An 18,930-nucleotide genomic window follows, 5' to 3' on the forward strand; every position below is an offset into this window, starting at 1 on the left:
TTAATTGGACCATAATCTAAAAATTTCTGAAAATCTAGACCCTTAGGCTTAGGTCCTTTATACCTATTTTTAATTAATTCCAATTGCACATTGGAAAGTTCATTTTGAATTTCTGTTTCAGGGGAAATCATTTTAGACACTAGGAGGATTTTTATATCCAAAAATATCTCAATTTAAATTACCTCCCTCTAGACATTTTCTCTCTCTCCAGGCCAAAACACGGTAAAACAGGATCTTTCTTTTATTTCAGAGAGGGAAACAATTATAAGATCAGAAGGGGAGGTTCTTACACTTGCACACCTCAAAAGGTGGAGGGAGGAATCTTACAACATTGAAAGTGGGAAGTTGCAGCAAGGCAACTATGCATCATCTAGCAAACATGGAGGTGATGACAAAAGTGAGCAGCTGTTTGTGATGAAGCACATGCTTAGTTCCATAACAACAGGGGATGTGTCAGGATCTCAAGGTATATGGTATGTGGATTCTGGCACCTCTAACCACATGACTAGTCATGCTGAGTGGTTTAGAGATATGCAAAAAATGAAAAAAACCAGGTTATGTTGAAACAGGTGATGATACTGCGCATCCCATTGCGCATGTTGATAAAGTGCCATTGTCTATGTAGGATGGAAAAATGAAGTAGTTGGCTGATGTACTTCACGTTACAAAGAACCTGGTTTTTCTGTTGGTGGTTGAGCAGGGTCTGCCAAGTGAGGTTTAATCCTCAAGGATGTTTTGTGGAAGACTTCAAAAATAAGTGTCGCTTGGTTGCAAAGGGTAACAGAAATGGCAGGATGTTTACTTTGGATGTGAAGATGCCTGAGATAAAGGCAACCATGTTTGCGTATGGAACATGTGTCATTACAGATATTAACATATGGCACAAGCGCATTGGTCATGTGAATGTATAGCGACTGAAGTCTATGCAGGCCCAAAATATTGTTGTAGGTTTGCCAAAGTTGAAGCATGCCAACTTGGTAAGCAGGCCAAACATGCTTTCCTACATGAAAAGCATGTTAGTGTGCAAGGCCATTGGATGTCATACATTCAGATGTATGGGGAACGACCAAGACTGCACCAATTGTATATTGCAAGTACTATGTTACATTCATTGATGAACCACACTAGAAAAGTGTGGGTTTATTTCATGAAGAAGAAAAGTGAGGTGTTTGCTCACTTTCAGAGATTTAAAGCCTTGGGGTTGAGAAGGAAAAAGGCATGGAAAAAAAATGCCTAAGATCAGATGGTGGGGGAAAATATTTCTCCAATGAGTTCAATGATTTCCTAAGAAAGCAGGGAATCAAGAGGCAGTTTACGTGAAAGTACACTCCGCAACAAAATGGTGTTGCAGAAAGGAAAAACAAGCACATTTCATAAGTGGCACATGCCTTAATGGCTGAAAAGAATATGCCACATTACTTTTGGGCAGAAGCAGTGTGTACATTATGAATAGGACACCCACTACAGCTGTTCATGGTATGACTCCTGAACAAAAGTTTATAGGCATAAGACCGGATGTGTCTCACTTGAAAGTGTTTGGGTGTATTGCATATGTACATGTTCCTGATGAAGTGAGAACAAAGTTGGATCTAAAGGCAGAGAAATGCATCTTCATTGGTTATGCTATGGAGCAAAAAGGTTATAGATGCTATAACCCTACCACTCGTGAGATGCGAGTAAGCAGAGATGTCTTCGATGAGATGAGTAGATGCACTAGTTGTGAAGGCAACATAAGATGCAGATGTAAGAAGTGCTGATGTTGCACCACATGTAGAGCAGCAATCACATGTGCTGAGTGGACCTGGGGAGTCCTCAAGTAGTGGATCCAATGTTAGCCCATGGTCAGGAAGGTTGAGGAATGATGCAGGTACACATGTATCACGGAAAGGGAAGGAAAAGGTAGATCAACCTTTTGTGCCTGATCTCTATCAGAAGGTCACTCATATGTGGATGGTGACTCTAGTGGCTTTGAGCAGAGCCTTGATGAGGAGCTTGGCATTCCGTTTGTGGTTACTCCTAGTGTGGTAAGGAGAACCAGGGCTGTTTTGAGGACACTTGGTAGTGATCTAGGTGTATGCAGGTCTACGAGGGTTAGATACCCTATTGACAGGTTGAGATATGATGGATATATAGCCCATCATTATGCTTACATGGTAAAAGAAATACAGGAGGTTGAGCCCACTTGCTTTGAGCAGGAAATTGGAAATAAGAAATGGGAAGATGCCATGGAAATTGGATGTAAGTGGGTGTATAAAGTCAAGCACAATGCTGATGGTTCAGTGATGAGCAGGTATAAGGCAAGATTGGTTGCCAAGGGCTATGCGCAGACTTATGGCATAGACTATGAGGAGACATTCAGCCTGGCAAGAATGGCAACCATGAAAGCTGTCATTGCTATGGCTGCAGCGAAGGGTTGGTATTTACATCAAATGGATGTAAAGAATGCTTTCTTGCATGATGATTTGCAAGAAGAAGTGTACATGATGCAGCCACCATGTTATGAGAGTGATGCACATCCAGATTTTGTGTGTAGGTTATGCAAAGCCTTGTATGGCTTGAAGCAGGCGGCTGCTGCAGCTAGATGGATCCTCAGGTATATAAAGTCCACAGTTGATTATGGACTTTTCTATGAGGCTGGTACAGAGATACAATTGCATGGGTACATAGATGTTGATTGGGCTGGTAGTATTGCAGACGAGATCTACCCCACTGGTTTTATGTTCTCATTTGGGAGTGTTGTTGTGAGTTGGAGTAGTAAGAAGCAGCCAATAGTTGCCTTGTCGAGTACAGACGCAGAGTATAGGGGTACTGCTATGGCAGCTTGTGAGGTAGCTTGGTTTCAGAAGCTACTTGGTGACATGGGAGAGCCCGTGGTGGATAGAGCAGTTGTCATATATATTATGACAACATGAGAAGCATACAATTGGCCAGTAACCTAGTATATCATGCTAGAACAAAGCACATTGAGGTGCATTATCACTTTGTGAGTGAGAAGGTTCTAGTAGGATGTGTAGATCTGGTATATGTCAGCACAGAGGATCAGGTAGCTGAAATCTTCACGAAGGCATTGGGCATGAAGAAGCTCCACAGGTTTAGGAGCTTACTTGGAGTGTAGTGTGTGGAGTTGAGCTCGAGGGGGAGTGTTGATATATCGAGCTCAACTAGTGCTACGGTGGACATTGATGTTGATTGAGTAGAGAAGAAGAAGATAGAAGAAAATTTAGCTATATATCTCTCTCTTGTGTCTTGCTCTCTCTTGTGTGTGTGTGTGTGTGTTTGCTTGCTAGGGTTTGAAGCTCTCCCTCTCCCCCACATTCCCTTTAATGGGTGGTCAGTTCAAGTATTCGAGGCAGTTCTATTGGCTTTACAAGTGGTACTTGGAGGCTGGCCACACAGGTCATTTAGAGCTTTTTTGAGATCAGCCATGGGAAGGGGGAGCATGAGGTGGTGGTGCGTGCATGGAGCGTGCTTTACGGCATCACTAGCCTCGACATGATGATGCAGAGAGATTTGGAGATGCACTGTAGGTGGTGGAGTGGTGTACATGACACTTGAATTGTAGCGTGACCTCTTCTTATCCCTCACGTGATGCAAGGATGGTTAGGGGATATTTTTGGTGTGTGGATGGCAACACTATCGATCGCTCAATGGAATTCAACTGCTACTGAGATATCGAGAGTACGAGGATGGTTAGGAGATATTTTTGGTGTGTGGATGGTAGTCATATTGATCGCTCAGTGGCATTCGACTGGTAGAAAGTTCTAGGAACTTTATATTTTTGGTGTGTGGATGGTAGTCATATCGATCGCTCAGTGGCATTCGACTGGTAGAAAGTTCTAGTAACTTTGGGCTTCCAATCCATGCTGCAAGCACCTCTCACAGTAGAGGCGACCCTGTTATCTTTACATGAAAGTTTGCATGCTTCACAGAGGGATATTGGGATGAGAGTGTCATGTTTGCATGGGTAGATCATTAGACTGAGTGAGTGATTACACTTGAGCATCTGATGCATGTTGTACCTATCGCACTTGATGCTCACGCCATGTTTGCAGTTGACTATGACGAGCTTATCGATTTATTGACCATGAATGATGTTGTTGTTGTCATTTGTCCAGATGGCAATTAGGAGTAGGTGGACTATTACTTGTTGAGATGCACATGCGAGAGAGAACTCTCAATGAGGATGCCATGGATGGTCATGGGGTATGTGTGATGCACATAGTATGGTCGTGGTGGTGGCAGGCTACTATTTTCAGTAGGTTCACAGGCATAGGAGATATATTTAGTTCCACAGTACGAGGTTGATTGTGAGGCCTACATCTTCTCTCATATTGTGATTGCGATCAAGATTCTTCGTCGTGATTGAGTTTAGAGCCGCCGCAAAAAGTGGTGCTCGACCTCTTTGGCAGCTTCATGTAGATGAACACGAGAGCATATTAGATATTTTGAGAGCTAGAGAGGGTACTAGTGTGATTAGTTTGATATCATCGAGAGTTGTACTTTGCATTTTTATTATTATATTATTGGTGTCTCACTTTTTCTCATTATAATTTATATCTTTTGATGTCTACTTGTTGCATCTTTTGATGTCTTTTTGTTTGGTGTTCAATGTGGTACGATGGCGACAAACTTTGCAAGAGTGTATATGTGGACCCACCCTCACTCTTGCAACATTTGGTTACCATCAGACCACATTTGTGTGTAATGTGCATGCCAAAGGCCCAATTTTCAATGTGTTGTGGCCTTAGAGAGCCCCTCGAAAATTGAGCCTTTAACATGCACATTGAAACCAAATGTAGTTTGATGGTGACCAAACTTTGCAAGAGTGTATATGTGGACCCAACCCTCACTCTTGCAAAGTTTAGTCACAACATTGGACCACATTTATGTTAAAATTACAGCATTGTGATGAGCTATGGTGGATCAAATACTAGAATAAACATCATTAACAAAGTGATTAGCAAATAATTAAGATGTAATTAGTGAGCAATTAAGATGTAATTAGTAAGTAATTAGTGAGCAATTAAGATGTAATTAGTAAGTAATTAGTGAGTAATTATAGTGAGTAATTAGTGAGCAATTAACAAATAGTTTAATGTAGGCATGGATAATCAAAAACCAGCAAATTCTCATTAGTGAGTAATTAAGATGTCATTAGTGAGCAATTAAGATGTAATTAGTAAGTAATTAGTGAGCAATTAACAAATAGTTTAATGTAGGCATGGATAATAAAAAACCAGCAAATTCTCATTAGGCTAATGCCTCAATTTATAGAGTTTACATCAAAGCATCTAATCCCATTGATTTCTCCTTGATTCACTCCACCTCTTTTGCTTGATTCTCTCCACCTCTCCCATAATATCTCCACACTTCCCAGAATATCTCCACACTTCCTAAATCTTCTCATGCTACCCTTTATTCTCTCCCAGTAGATTCTTCTCACCTTTTCACAGGTTCTTCACATTTACAGATTTTCTTTTATAGCCTCTAATAACCAAGGGCTTGTTCCCCCCGCACACACCCTATTCACTTGTATATTTCAACACCTCCCCTCAAGTGAATACTCCTAGAACACCTAGACCCTATACAAAGTTTCCCTTTTACTTGATAGTCCGCGACGACCAGTGCTGCCTAGCATACCTCCCCTCAAGTTAACTTAGCACACCTGGACCCTATACCAAGTTTCTCTCTTACTTGATAGTCCGCGAGACCAGTGCCTCAAGTCCCTAAACTCATAATCCTTGTGACACACACTCTCTCTATGTGTCCAAGGCTACTACAAGTGCCCGCGACCTTGACTAAAGTGCTCACACATACATCTACCACGTGGCCTACATCATCGGTGGTTTTACTTTGTTGGGGTAGGTTACATTGGGTTGTGGGGTCTCTCTCTCTCTCTCTCTCTCTCTCAGAGATTTTCACATGGCTCCTCACTCTTTGGAGCCTCACATCTTCTCTTGTCTTCAGTCTTCTTATCGTGTGGCAGCTTCTCTCCACGCGTCCATGTCTTCCTCTTCTTTCAGTCTTCTTGTTGTGGGACAGCTTCTCTTCTCGTGTCCATGTCTTCCTTCAGCTTTTCTTCTTGGTGTGGATCCTCCTCTTGGAAAGATATGTTCTTCTTCTTTCATTGTTGGGGCCATGAGCTTGTCCGTCAAGTCTTCTTGCTCCATGTGAGCAACATGTTTAAACGTTTTGTTGACAGTTCTTTTGGGATTTTGATATTTATCTTGTGTCATTATGTAATGCAAACCCAAATCTATGCAGGAGGTCTTACCTCTTGCCTTATTCTCTGGACAAGGGCAGTGTCTAATCCCATATTTACACTGATGTAATGTGCCCAATACATAATGCATATAGCATTCATTCTTATGCACATTCCCAAATGCAACTCTGGCGCAAGGTGTACATCGACCCCAATATATGATCCAAGAGCCTCAACAGTCAAAAGTGGCACAAAGGTCAGGTTTGCCTCAACAACTCAAAGGGCCGGGGGAGATACAACCTACCTTGCTCGCCTAAGCAACCCCTGCTTGCACCACTGCACCAAGACGACTTGCACCACTACCAAGACGAGTAGTACTATAGTCCACCTCAAGTCCCAATACAAACTCGGCATATAACTGCTTCGCAAAGTATAAGGGAATCTAGCAATGGTTTGACATCCTCCCATAAGCAGCTACATATATCGGCTATAGATATGTGCCGCTCATGGTTGGGTGGGAGCACTTGGAAATAAGTTACGGTTTCCATCGCTATACATTTATTCATCTTCACCACACCATAAGCCTAGGTGTTAACCCATGGCGGACATTGCGACATACTATATTTTACGTCATTAATTTAAATATTCTGAGTCATGGGCCGGGCTTGTCGGCACCATATGTTAAGGATGAAGGGATTGGGTGATCGCCGATGAGAGGCGCACCTTGGATATCAGTAGGATAAGGGTTAGGGTCGGCCGGCCATGTATGGGCGCCCAAGTGTGAACGGCCAAGTCACCTATATGAGTCAAATGTAACCCTAAAATCCTCATTCTCATGTGTTGTGAATAGAAGAGTGCTCTTGCCTTATCTCCTTGTTTTCCTTCTCCTGCGTGTGAGAGAGAGAGAGAGAGAGAGAGAGTGAGAGAGCGATCGAGCGCACTGTGTAGCGGCACGGTGAGACGGCGGAGAGGCGGTAGAGCGGCGACGGCGGCTCCTCCTTCACGGCTGCGACGCGGGAATCCTTCAAGGCAGCAGTTAAGTGGTGAGTGACACACCCTTTGGCATTCTGTTTGAGCTTCCTTCCCTGGTTGTATGCTTGTAGCCATTCGTGGCTCGCATACGGTGTCTGGCAAGTCCCCAGCTACGACCTGTGCGGCAAAAGCGCACATTTTTGGCGCCGCTGCCGGGGAGTTGCCCTGCACTAAGCTCCAGTTTGCAGCTCGGCTGCTGCGTGAAGTTTAATCTACACTATAGGAAAGGCGTCTGTGTTGCTGTTGAGGTGTTTCTGTGGTTTTCAATCTCTGTTTCTGCAATTTGTCTTCTGTATTCCTGTTTCTTTTGTTATATTTTCGCTCCGCGTGTGGGCGTACGTTCTGTTATCTGGTTTCTGCGTGTGAGAGGGATTTCTGAATCCCCAGATCTGTGCTGTGTGTGCGAACTGCACCGCGGCCAAGGCTGAACCCTAAGGAAACCCTAGGAAACTTATCTCACAAAAAAAAACAGAAAATAAAAAAAAAATTATAAAAAATAAAAAAGAAAAAAATTAAATTTTATTTTCAAAGAAAGAACCAAACATGTGGAGAGGAAAGATGTTCTAATTGGAGAAAAAAATTTTGAAAAGAAAGAACCCCAATTGACCCACGACCCCGACCCCGACCCCGGCCTCGGTCTCGGTCTCTTGATATATATATATAGGAGAGTGAGCCTCCATAGCTTTCTCTCAAGTGAGAGCTTATGGGAAGTTGTGCCCTATATGTAGCCCACTCCCCAAGGAGTAAAGTGAGCATGTGGGATAAAGCCCTCACCCTTTCCTCCACAAGCAAATAGGCTTTTGCCCTTTTCCCCCAAAGGAAACGGACTGTTTTGAGGACTACAGGAGCTCTAGATAGACGAACACGGTGCTGTAAAGCACACTAGGACCCTTTAAACGATACGCTCGTTTCGAGCTATCACACGCCCTAGTCCAAGTTCGACCGTAGGTAAGGGGGTCAAAAACGGGTTAAAAACAACACAAAAACAAGTAAAAACGGGGTGCGAAACACCTAAGAAACCACTTGTGTGAGTTTCAAGGGTAGTTACCAACGCACGTAGGGTACCCACGTCACATGTATCTACGCTCTGGTCGGGTGCTGGAGTCTGAGCCACTAGAAAGCGTTTCAGTCTACGCAGGCTCACACCATCCCTCCACGTTGGCATCTTGGCCTTCGGCTGGAACCCAAGGGAGTGCAACCCAAGATCCACGAATAGTGGATAGTGACTCATCCTCCGACTCAGAAGCCATGGAAGGGCACCCTACCAAGAACCCTGAGGAGACAAGCCAAAACATGCCAGTGTGGGCCCCACAGCCCGGATCTAGCATGTTTAGTCGTCTAATAGAGACCTTTAGTAGAGCTACACGCTCTGAACATGCGACAAGCGAAGTAAATGAGGAAGGAGGGGTAGTAGATTCGCCATTCACATCTTATGTAGACCCTACCCTCCCAAAGAGTGTCCATGTGGATATTCTACCCACTTCGTTCAATGAGGGCCCTACTGAGCTACCACATTCCGATGCTCCTCCTAAAGTAGAGGTCCCTAGGAGCCAATCCATAAGAAGTGACATTGCGTCCACTTCAAGAGAACCGTTTGGCACACCAAGTCTGGATGGGATATTTCTCAATGAAAATTGGGAATATGATCTACACACAGAGACTCTAACGGACCTATACACGGGTTACACATATCATGTAGGTTGGTTAGAAGTCCTACGATCTACATCTAGCGCCACTAATCTAGAGGAGCAACAACACATGATATGTGAGGTGATTCATAGAATTATCCAAATTGAGAGGCAAAATAGGGGAGTGGACCTAGTTTCCACTGGCCCTATGAGGTTTTTGGATACGGGCAAGGCCAAACAACCAACCCTATCACAATTGGAGACTCCCTCGGTGAGTCCCATAGACCCTTCATATGTTGTTTCGCCTGGAGTCTCAATGCAGGTTGAGCCCACGAGTAGTAACTTTAGTTTTCCAACCTTGGCTCAACTTTCCATTAAGGAATCCGCAATGCCTACCCCAATGATGAGCATGACAGAAAGCGCACCTGTTACCACTGTAGTTAGTACGACACCACTACCTAGTGGAACAGTACCTACAACAGTGCGTGGCAGTGCCTATCGGCCTTATGTACCTATTGCTACTCATGCTCATGTAGCTCCTACGCCTCCTAGTATGCCAATGGCGTATGCTCCAAGACCGCCTTATCATAACCATTATCCAAGGGGAGCTAGGCCTAGTCACATATCATATCCTACGTCATTTGCCAACCTACTCAGACCAACGCCAACTCCTATCAGCCAGGCTATCCCAGAAGTGCCTCCACCAACTATGCCTGCTCACCTAGGTGATCTCGCAGCGTTTGCTCAGACGATCGGACGATCTATTGCGGAAAACATGCGGGGTATGCCTGAGAGAGAACCTAGAAGCAAGGCAGTACAAGTGGCTAAGCTCACTCAAAACTTCAGTGGTAACGAGGATGTTAGGAAGCACATTGAAGTCTTTGAGCACGTGTGTGATTCCTTGGAAGAACACAATGAGCTGCATAAGTGTAAAGCCTTAGGCTTAACCTTGAGTGGGAAGGCCGGAGATTGGTATCGAACCTTAAGGGTTGAAGAGCGCACTCACTACCCCACTCTCAAGAGATTGTTCTTGAAAGAATACATACGTGAGGGTGTGCTTTGGGGGGTAGCATCTCAACTCCAAAAAGCTGAACGCGAGGAAGGGGAGTCAGTGAGAGACTTTATAAGTCGATTGAAGCATCTAAATTCTCGCTGCACTCCCGATGAACGCTTCAATAACAACCAACTCCTCGATAGATTCATCCGAGGATTGCGCCACGAGGACATTTACAATGGCCTAGTCATTAGAGGTCTTACAACGTGGGAAGCAGTCACTGCCAATGCAATCCAGTTAGAAGACAACTTGATGATTGCAGGTAAAAAGGTGTCTTCAGAAACAAAATCCGTTAGTTCGCAAGTATCTGGGCACGAGCCAATGACGGTAAAACCTATTGCCAAGGAGCCCAAGATATCTGAAATGTCTGTGACCGACCTTACTAAGGCTCTCCAAGAATACTTTAGGGGTAATCGAGCTCCTCAGAATAGCCATATGTACCCAAGGAGAGAGCAACAATGGTGTTCGGTGTGCTTAGGACCACATAGCACGAGTGAATGTCCCACATTTAGAGTCAAATTCAATGGAAATTGCAATGCATGTGGTAAGTATGGCCATCAATCTAAAGATTGCCTAACACTTAAGCGAATGTTGGCAAACCAGGCACCACTAGCTTGGTTAAACACACCTCAAGTACCCGCGCTAATGCCTGCACAACCTATCGAGCAACCGTCACAGCACATAGTTCCAAGGAATCCGAATGTAGTCCAGTCTGTGCCGTTACCACCGCCAGTGCTAGGACCACAACCTCCACATCCAAGGATTACCCCAATAAACCAGATGGGTTGTGAGTCACATAGTGCATGTGGGGATTATGAAGAGGAGATAGACCCTACTGCTCCATATGGGATTGATACGTTTGAAATGATTCCCCAGTACTACATGGAGGATCATTTCGGGCAAGTCAAGCCTGTATATCAAGCGGCTGCTCTTGCCACAAGAGGGCAAAACCTTAATACCTTGGCAAGGAGACCACCTCTTCAATGTTACGAGTGTGGTGGACCACATCGTGTAGCAGAGTGCCCTAATAGGCTACAGAAGATCTCTACTCAGATGCAACCAAATCAAGCGAGCACATCGGGAATGCCGGTACTTACATGCAATCGTTGTGGCATAGATCATTTGATCGCACAATGTCCACATAATCCTAATGCACCCAAGATTACGCCATTGAATTTGGTTGAGGTCACCAACCAAGCACGAAGAACCACACCCGTTGTACCCGCGAATGTAGTTACACGGTCAATGCTTCAAAATCAAAACTACATTCTTGAAGAGAGGGATACTGCATCAATCGCTCAGGCAAAGAAAAAGAAAACACGGCGAAAGAGATCGCTTAATGCCACAAGCTCCAAGCCCAGTTCAAAGACTAACATAGGGACAGGAGACGACCCCGTGTATATGAATGATCCTGAAGACGATTCTGATTCAATAGAAACCATGGGGACCAAAGCCACTACCTTAAGGGAGGAACCCACACGGGAGCTCAATGAAGGGGAATCAAGCGAGTACATAAATAAGGGAAAACAGAAGGAAACTTCCTCGGCCCCACAACCAAGTCAGTTAATGCCCTCTCGACCACCCAAACTGACTGAGACTCCCCAAGACAAGCCACGTGGGCCAAAAACCCTCAAGAAAAAGATTGGAACTTACCCAAACCCAGTTGAGGAGATTGAACAAGTACAACACTTAAGGGGTTTGGTGGAAGAAACACAAAGAGAACTAGAGCCAAACCCGAGAAAAGTCAAAATTTCAGACACAGTGTTTCCTACGCAAGTTCAGCCTCACCGGAACCATAAACCGTTAGCTATACCGAGTATCATTTGGGAAGAAAGTGAGGATAGGACATTCGGAAGTGGGCAAACACCCTTCTTGCTGGAAAGAATGTTTAGTGAGGGAATGCCTGACCCCATCGAAGAGGAAGTGATTCCATCTTCACCAGTCCCTAGTCAAGGGGCGATGTCTCGAAAAGTACCGTTGAATGTGTCCAAGCTAATGGATTTCATGTCCTCTGAGATCAGAACCACGATCATATCCAAATTATACGGAGATCCTGAGCTATTCTTAGCTCTTCGGGCATTTCTCAATGGAGAACTAAAGGCGGGGCTACCACAATTTGCAAATATGGATAGACCCGACATGCTTCAAGATGAAGGAGAACATTGGGATCTACAACCCAACTTTGATGAAGATTCGGTCGTGGAAATACCTGTGAACAAGTTGGGACAGTACTTTGAAGGTGACGAATCTAATGCCACCCTCCCCATTACTACCAAGGGATTAACTCTAAAGGGAATCCTTGATGGTGGTGCTGGAGTGAGCATTGTGACTAAAAACTGTTGGGAATCTATGGGAAGGCCTCACCTCGAAGTCACAAACATAGTGGTTAAGATGGCAAACGGAACCATAGCTAAACCTATTGGAATGTTAAGGGACCTTAAGATCAAGGTCCTGGGATACAAGGTAAAACATACCTTCATTGTAATGGATTTCTCCAAGCATCCTATGTCATATCAAATGATCTTAGGACGTCCTTTCATGAGGGAAGCACAAATGGTGCATGACTGGTCGAAAAACCATGTCTACCTACAATTCCAGGACTCTGTCATTCGAGTTGATCTTGAGAATGGTCGTGCACATCCTTTAGGAAGCAAGGTTATCATTGATAATCGATCGGATACCACTATTCACTCCGCCCCATTAAGGTATTGCTATACATGCAAAAAAGAGACTGATGATGGGAAAGATTCTCCTTATATGGATGTCCTACCGGGTATGACTGAGTCGGATAACGTGGATTGGGTACACCTAGCGGCAACCATAGACACATGGGGAAATAGAGGCACAAGTTGGGTAACACCTGAGGGGCAAGATATGCCACCGTTAGTGCCAATAAACATGATAGGTGTTATGCACTTGACTCCTGATGGCGAGAACGTGGCAAACTCCACCGACACTGAAAGTAGCGAAGACTCTGACCAATGCAACTCTGAGTATGAATCTCAAGAAGAAACTGACCCTGAGCCTGATGGGGAAAATGAATCAAATATTCACCCAAAGGTGGAAGCAAGGTGCTCAAGGCCTAGGACAGTGACCTCTTGCAGTTCATCCGAAAGTGAAGATCGACCAAGTGAGTTCGAATCTGATAGAAACAAAAATCAAAAACTTGGTAAGAAGAAAACGAGACATAAGCGCCAACGCTATCGAGCTAAGGTACGAACTGCAATAAACAAGGAGCGATCCACTACAGAATGGCTTAGTTATGTAGGAGCCATTGATGCTCATCAGAAGATAGCGGATAATTGGGGACAATACCTCCAAAGTGTCATGTGGTGTATTCCGCAACCTCATGACGTCGCCCAATTAGAAATCGAAGAGAAGCCAAAACTAAGTCGTACTGCAAGAAGGCGACAAAACCAAGAGTTGGCTCAGCAGCAAAAGGAAGCGGAATTGAAAGAAAAAAGTCTGGCACAACAGGAACCAGTAGACTTACACCCCGCACCCGAGCATTTCAAATCATTCACCACAGGGGAACGTAAAGTAGTCTACACAAAAGCCCAACGAACGCCTACCAATGGGAGTAGCGGTGTCTACGATGGCCCTGCGGGTAGTTAGGGAGATAGACTTAGCAGATCCGGGTGAGGAGTCTAAACCAGTTTATATTGCTCAAGAACCTCACCAAGGCGGAAGAAGCTGCACTTACGAAGCTTCTTAAAGAATTCAAGGACATATTTGCTTGGACATATCATGATATGAAGGGTGTTCCACCCTCGGTGGTGCAACACACGATTCCAATGATTAGCACTGCTAAACCAGTCCAGCAACGTCCCTACCCAATGAATCCTAAGTACGCAAAGATTGTACAAGAGGAAATTGAAAAGCTGGTAAAATGTGGATTCATATATCCTATTGAACACTCAGAATGGGTTTCTCCGATAGTCATCGTACCAAAGAAGAATGGGAAACTCAGAGTGTGCGTTGATCTCAAAAAGGTTAATGCAGCCACCAGAAGGGATCAATTACCCCTTGCCGTATTCTGAACATGTGCTTGAAAGAGTGGCCGGCAAGGAGGCATATAGCTTTTTAGATGGGTACTCGGGTTACAATCAGATCACAATTGCAGTCGAGGACCAAGCTAAAACAGCATTTATCACGGAGTTTGGAGTGTTTGCCTTTCGCGTCATGGCTTTTGGCTTGACCAATGCACCTGCAACATTCCAACGATTGATAAACACGGCCTTTAAGGAATATCTAAGGGACTTCTGTGAAGCTTTCTTAGATGATCTTTGTGTTCATTCCTCTTGGGACGAGCACTTGATGTGTTTACGAAAAATATTTGAAAGGTGTAGATTATATCGCATCTCCTTGAATCCTTTCAAATGCCAATTCTGGGTTAAACACGGAGTTATCTTAGGGCATATAGGGTCCAAAAATGGGATTTCCACTGACGAGAGTAAAGTCAAGGTCATTCTGGAATTACCCCCACCCACCAACTACAAGGGAGTCCAACGCTTTATGGGCCACGTTGGTTATTATCGAAGGTTTATTCTCTTCTTCGCCGAGATAGCTCGACCATTGTATAAGCTTCTCATCGAGTTTATTTGGACCGAAGAATGTGACCGTGCCTATGAGCTATTAAAGAAGGCCTTGGCGAGTGCTCCAATCTTGAGAATGCCTAACTGGGATTTACTCTTCCATGTGCATATTGATGCATCAAACTTTGCTATTGGGTGTGTGTTAACTCAACCTGGAGAACACAAGCTAGACTACCCCATTAGCTTTGCCAGTCGCCAGTTGAACGATGCTGAGATGAACTACACCACTACGGAGCGAGAAGGGTTGGCAATGATATATGCAGTAAGGAAATTTCGTTATTACCTCCTTGCCACCAAGTTTGTTTTCTATGTGGATCATCAAGCATTGTTGTATCTGGTAAACAAACCATGCTCCACAGGAAGAATCACACGATGGCTATTGATTCTTCTTGAGTTTGATTTCACGGTTGTTGTGAGACCTGGCAAGAAACATGTTATGGCTGATCATTTGTCTCGCATACCTAATGGTGAAGCTCCTACGGGGGTTGATGATGACTTACCGGACACTTCCTTGTTTATGGTGGAGACAATGCCTGAATGGAGTGAGAAGATTGTTAACTTTTTGGTTAATGGCTTTCCACCCAAGGAGCTTCGTAAAGATCTAGCTCGAAAGCTAATCAAAGAATGCGAACCCTATTGCCTGATAGTAGGGACTCTTTATAAAAGAGGAAAGGATGACGTTCTTAGGCGTTGTGCCCGAGAGGATGAATATCTATACATTTTGCAAGAGGCACATATGGGCGTAGCCGGTGGTCACTTCTCAGGAGACTTAACTGCGCGAAAGATCTTACAATCAGGGTATTGGTGGCCCACTATGTTCCAAGATGCATCACTCTTTGTGAAGGGTTGCGATGAATGCCAACGATATAAGAAACCCCAGAGGAAAGATCAGATGCCCCTACATCCGATCAAAGTAAACCAACCATTTGAAAAGTGGGGTTTAGACTTTGTAGGTCCAATTAGTCCAGCGGCCCGAAACACACAATCTCGCTATATTATTGTGGCCACTGACTATATGACCAAATGGGCTGAAGCGAAAGCAACACGTAAGGCAGATGCGAGGACAACAGCCAAGTTCCTCTTTGAAAATATAATCACACGATTCGGTTGTCCTTTTGAACTTGTGAGCGACAATGGTACGCATTTTATAAATGAAGTGATTAAGGAGCTCACAACAAATTTCATGATATCCCATCATAAATCTACTCCTTATTATCCGCAAACGAATGGCCAAGCCGAGAGTACCAACAAGACTTTAATCTCTATTTTGACAAAGACAGTTGAAGCTCATCGCACGGATTGGGATCTAAAGCTTACGACAGCTTTATGGGCCTATCGTACTGCGTACAAAGGGGCTATTAATTGCACACCATTCAAAATGGTATATGGCCAAGAAGCAGTCATGCCGTGGGAATTTGTCATTCCTAGTCTTCGTGTTGCTACTCAAGAGGGATGGGATGGTAATCCTTTAGCAGAGCGTCTGTATATCCTTGAGCGGCTAAACGAAGAAAGACAATTGGCTGTATACAATGCCCTTGTGGAGAAGGATAGAAGGAAAAAATGGTTTGATCGCCATTTAAAGGACAAGGACATCAAGATTGGGGATAAAGTCCTGATGTATGGAGTGCAAAACGAAAAGAAGAAGCTCAAATATGCTGGTAAGGGACCGTATAGAGTATGTGAAATTACACCGCAAGGTACCATCAGAGTGGAGACTCTCGACGGAGTTGAAACCATTGGATTCCTTAATGGGAGTAAATTCAAAAGATACTATGACCCCCTGAGCCAGGAGGAGTTACACACAATCCATCAAAAGAAGGCAGCTAAAGAACATGCTGAGCTTAAAAAGATACAAGCAAGAGTCGAAGCCAAAGAACATCAACAGCGTGCTAGGAGACAACGAGAAGCCAACTTGGGAATTACGCAAGTATTTTTCGAGGAAGCAGAGGAGGATGCACTGGAATCTGACCCACCTCTAAGATACCCAATTGAGTTACAGAGTCCTTACGGGGAGGTGCTGTATAATGCATTATTGGATACAGGAGCTCAACACAATTTGCTATCATATGGCGTGTGGTGTCAACTGGGAAAACCACCTTTAACCAAGAGTTCTATCCAAGTCCAAGGAATCAACAAGAAGAAAACCCCTGTCTCAGGAATTCTGCACACTCCGGTTGCTTATGACAAGGGAACCATAATTCAAAGCTTTTTGGTTATGCCTGTTGGCACCATGGAAGGGACTGTAATCTTAGGGCGCAAATGGATGATGGTCACCAAGTGCAATATCGATTGGGCAACCAAACAAGTCACAACGCAAGAACCAACACTAGGTCTGACCGCTCAAAATCCCGCACCTAAGTCATCCACTCAAATATTAGATAATGAAAAATCACAAAGTCCAGTGGCAAAACCATCTTCGATTGTAGGCCACCCCTCTAACGCTTCAACGCCAAGAGTGGAAACAGGCAAGGCGGTCCATAAAGCTTCGCTTACTATGCCAAAGAGTACATACAAATGGGTCCCCAAAGCTTCGTTAATAGCTACTTCCCCTGCTCAATCTCGTTCAGCCACCAAGAAGCCTCGTAAAAGGAAAGCAGCTACCCACCCGAGAAAGGGCAATGTAACATCGCGATGGATCCCTAAAAAATTATTAGTAGCCCAAGGGTACTATGAGGGAAATGACCAGATTTGGGTCCCTAAACATAAGCTGAATCCCTCTACATCACCTATAAAACCTTGCAAACCAATTGTTGCCACCCCAACGATAATTCAAGATCGTGGTAAGGGAAAGGTAACAGAGTGCTCCACACCACTTCTTCCAGAGTTAGTTTGGATTCCCAAATGATATCGATCATTACCACCTAGCTCAGGAAGGGGGGAGCCACATGAAGCTTCTAGCTCCTCATGCCAGGCACACGCTGATATAGAAGTTTCTACATGCTCTACACCTACTCTTGTCAACACCCAACAAAAAACTGATGAGTCTACGTCTCCCCTTGTAATAGTATCGTCGGAAACCATTTCCTCCATTCGTCAATGGGAGCGTACACTACCATCTCTACAATTGGATGTGGCCACAAGGGTCATAAAAAGCTATCTGCCCACATCACAACCTATGACCCGCTGGACAAATTGGTTCCAAGAGGCTGCAACATCATTGCAAATAATATGATCTACCCAAGGAAAGGGGGAGCATGTACTCATGCTCGACATTCTAATGCTTCCTCCTTAACCTTCTCACCTGACCATGTAATTGCCAAATTCAAGGGGATGTATATATATAGCTTCATACATTATAAAAAACAAAAAAAAAAACAAAACAAAGAAAAGAAAAACAAAAAATAGTAAAAAGAGCAAGAGCACAAAAAGAGGATAAATATCCGTATACAATCAAGAACTAGATTGACCTGTCTCACAAACCTACTGATGCTATATCTGTGTTTGCAGATATGGCAGATGCACGATCATCATACACTTCATCCACTCCCGCCTTTGATGAGAGGTATCATCTGTACCTTTCTCAGATATTTCACATGTGCTATCCTGTAATTGAAACTGAATGGGATCATATAGATGTATTAGCCAGAGAGGAAAATGTTGAGGAATTAGAATGGCTAATTCGCCTATTAACCATGACTGACCCCTACTCCGTAGAGGACATATCCCCGATAGCCCAATGCTTTCCTTTTCCACAAGATGACTATCCTCGCATCGTTACATTCTTGATGAGTCTATGTGGATGGGAAAATGAAAAGGAAATATCTGACAATGATGAATGGACGGATGAAACTCATGGCACTACTGAGGTTGATTTTATTTATTTGGATGATGCGGATAGAGGCTTAGCCTTAGGGCTAGAGCCAGGACTCTACAACATCCTCTTACCGTATCCTCAGTAGTAGTGTGGTGACTGGTAGGTAGGTTAGTGTTTTCAAGTTTTTTCTAGTTTAGATTCTTTAAACGAGTCTTGAATTTTCACACTCATGTGCCTCTCGAGGTATAGTGCTTGTTAGTTGATTGTATAGGTTAAAAAGTTTGAGGTGGGTTCGCTTCCAAGTCCAGAGACTGCCGCAACGTTCATCAAAATATATCTACATCAAATTGCAAGCTGTCTCGTCAAATCAAGGAGATCTCCAATTACAGGTGTAATTCTTCCATACCCACTCTCTTTCGTTTTTACTGTTCAATCAATTGCATAAACTATAATGCATGACCACATGGAAATTATCAATGTACTACTTAGTTTTTGAAGTTGCTTGCATGCTAGTGTAAATCATTAATGAGCTTAACTTTATTGGAAATATTCCTAGGCAGCATGACGTCTTTAGTTAACCTTGGAATACGATTGTCTTAGGTCTAGGGTCAAACCATCTTAATGTTTGAACACCTGGCTGTGTGTGTGTTGACCTCTAGGACATA

The sequence above is a fragment of the Cibotium barometz genome, chromosome 32 (assembly GCF_041138505.1).
Source record: "Cibotium barometz isolate CiBa-2024 chromosome 32, ASM4113850v1, whole genome shotgun sequence".
Classification (NCBI taxonomy): domain Eukaryota; kingdom Viridiplantae; phylum Streptophyta; class Polypodiopsida; order Cyatheales; family Cibotiaceae; genus Cibotium; species Cibotium barometz.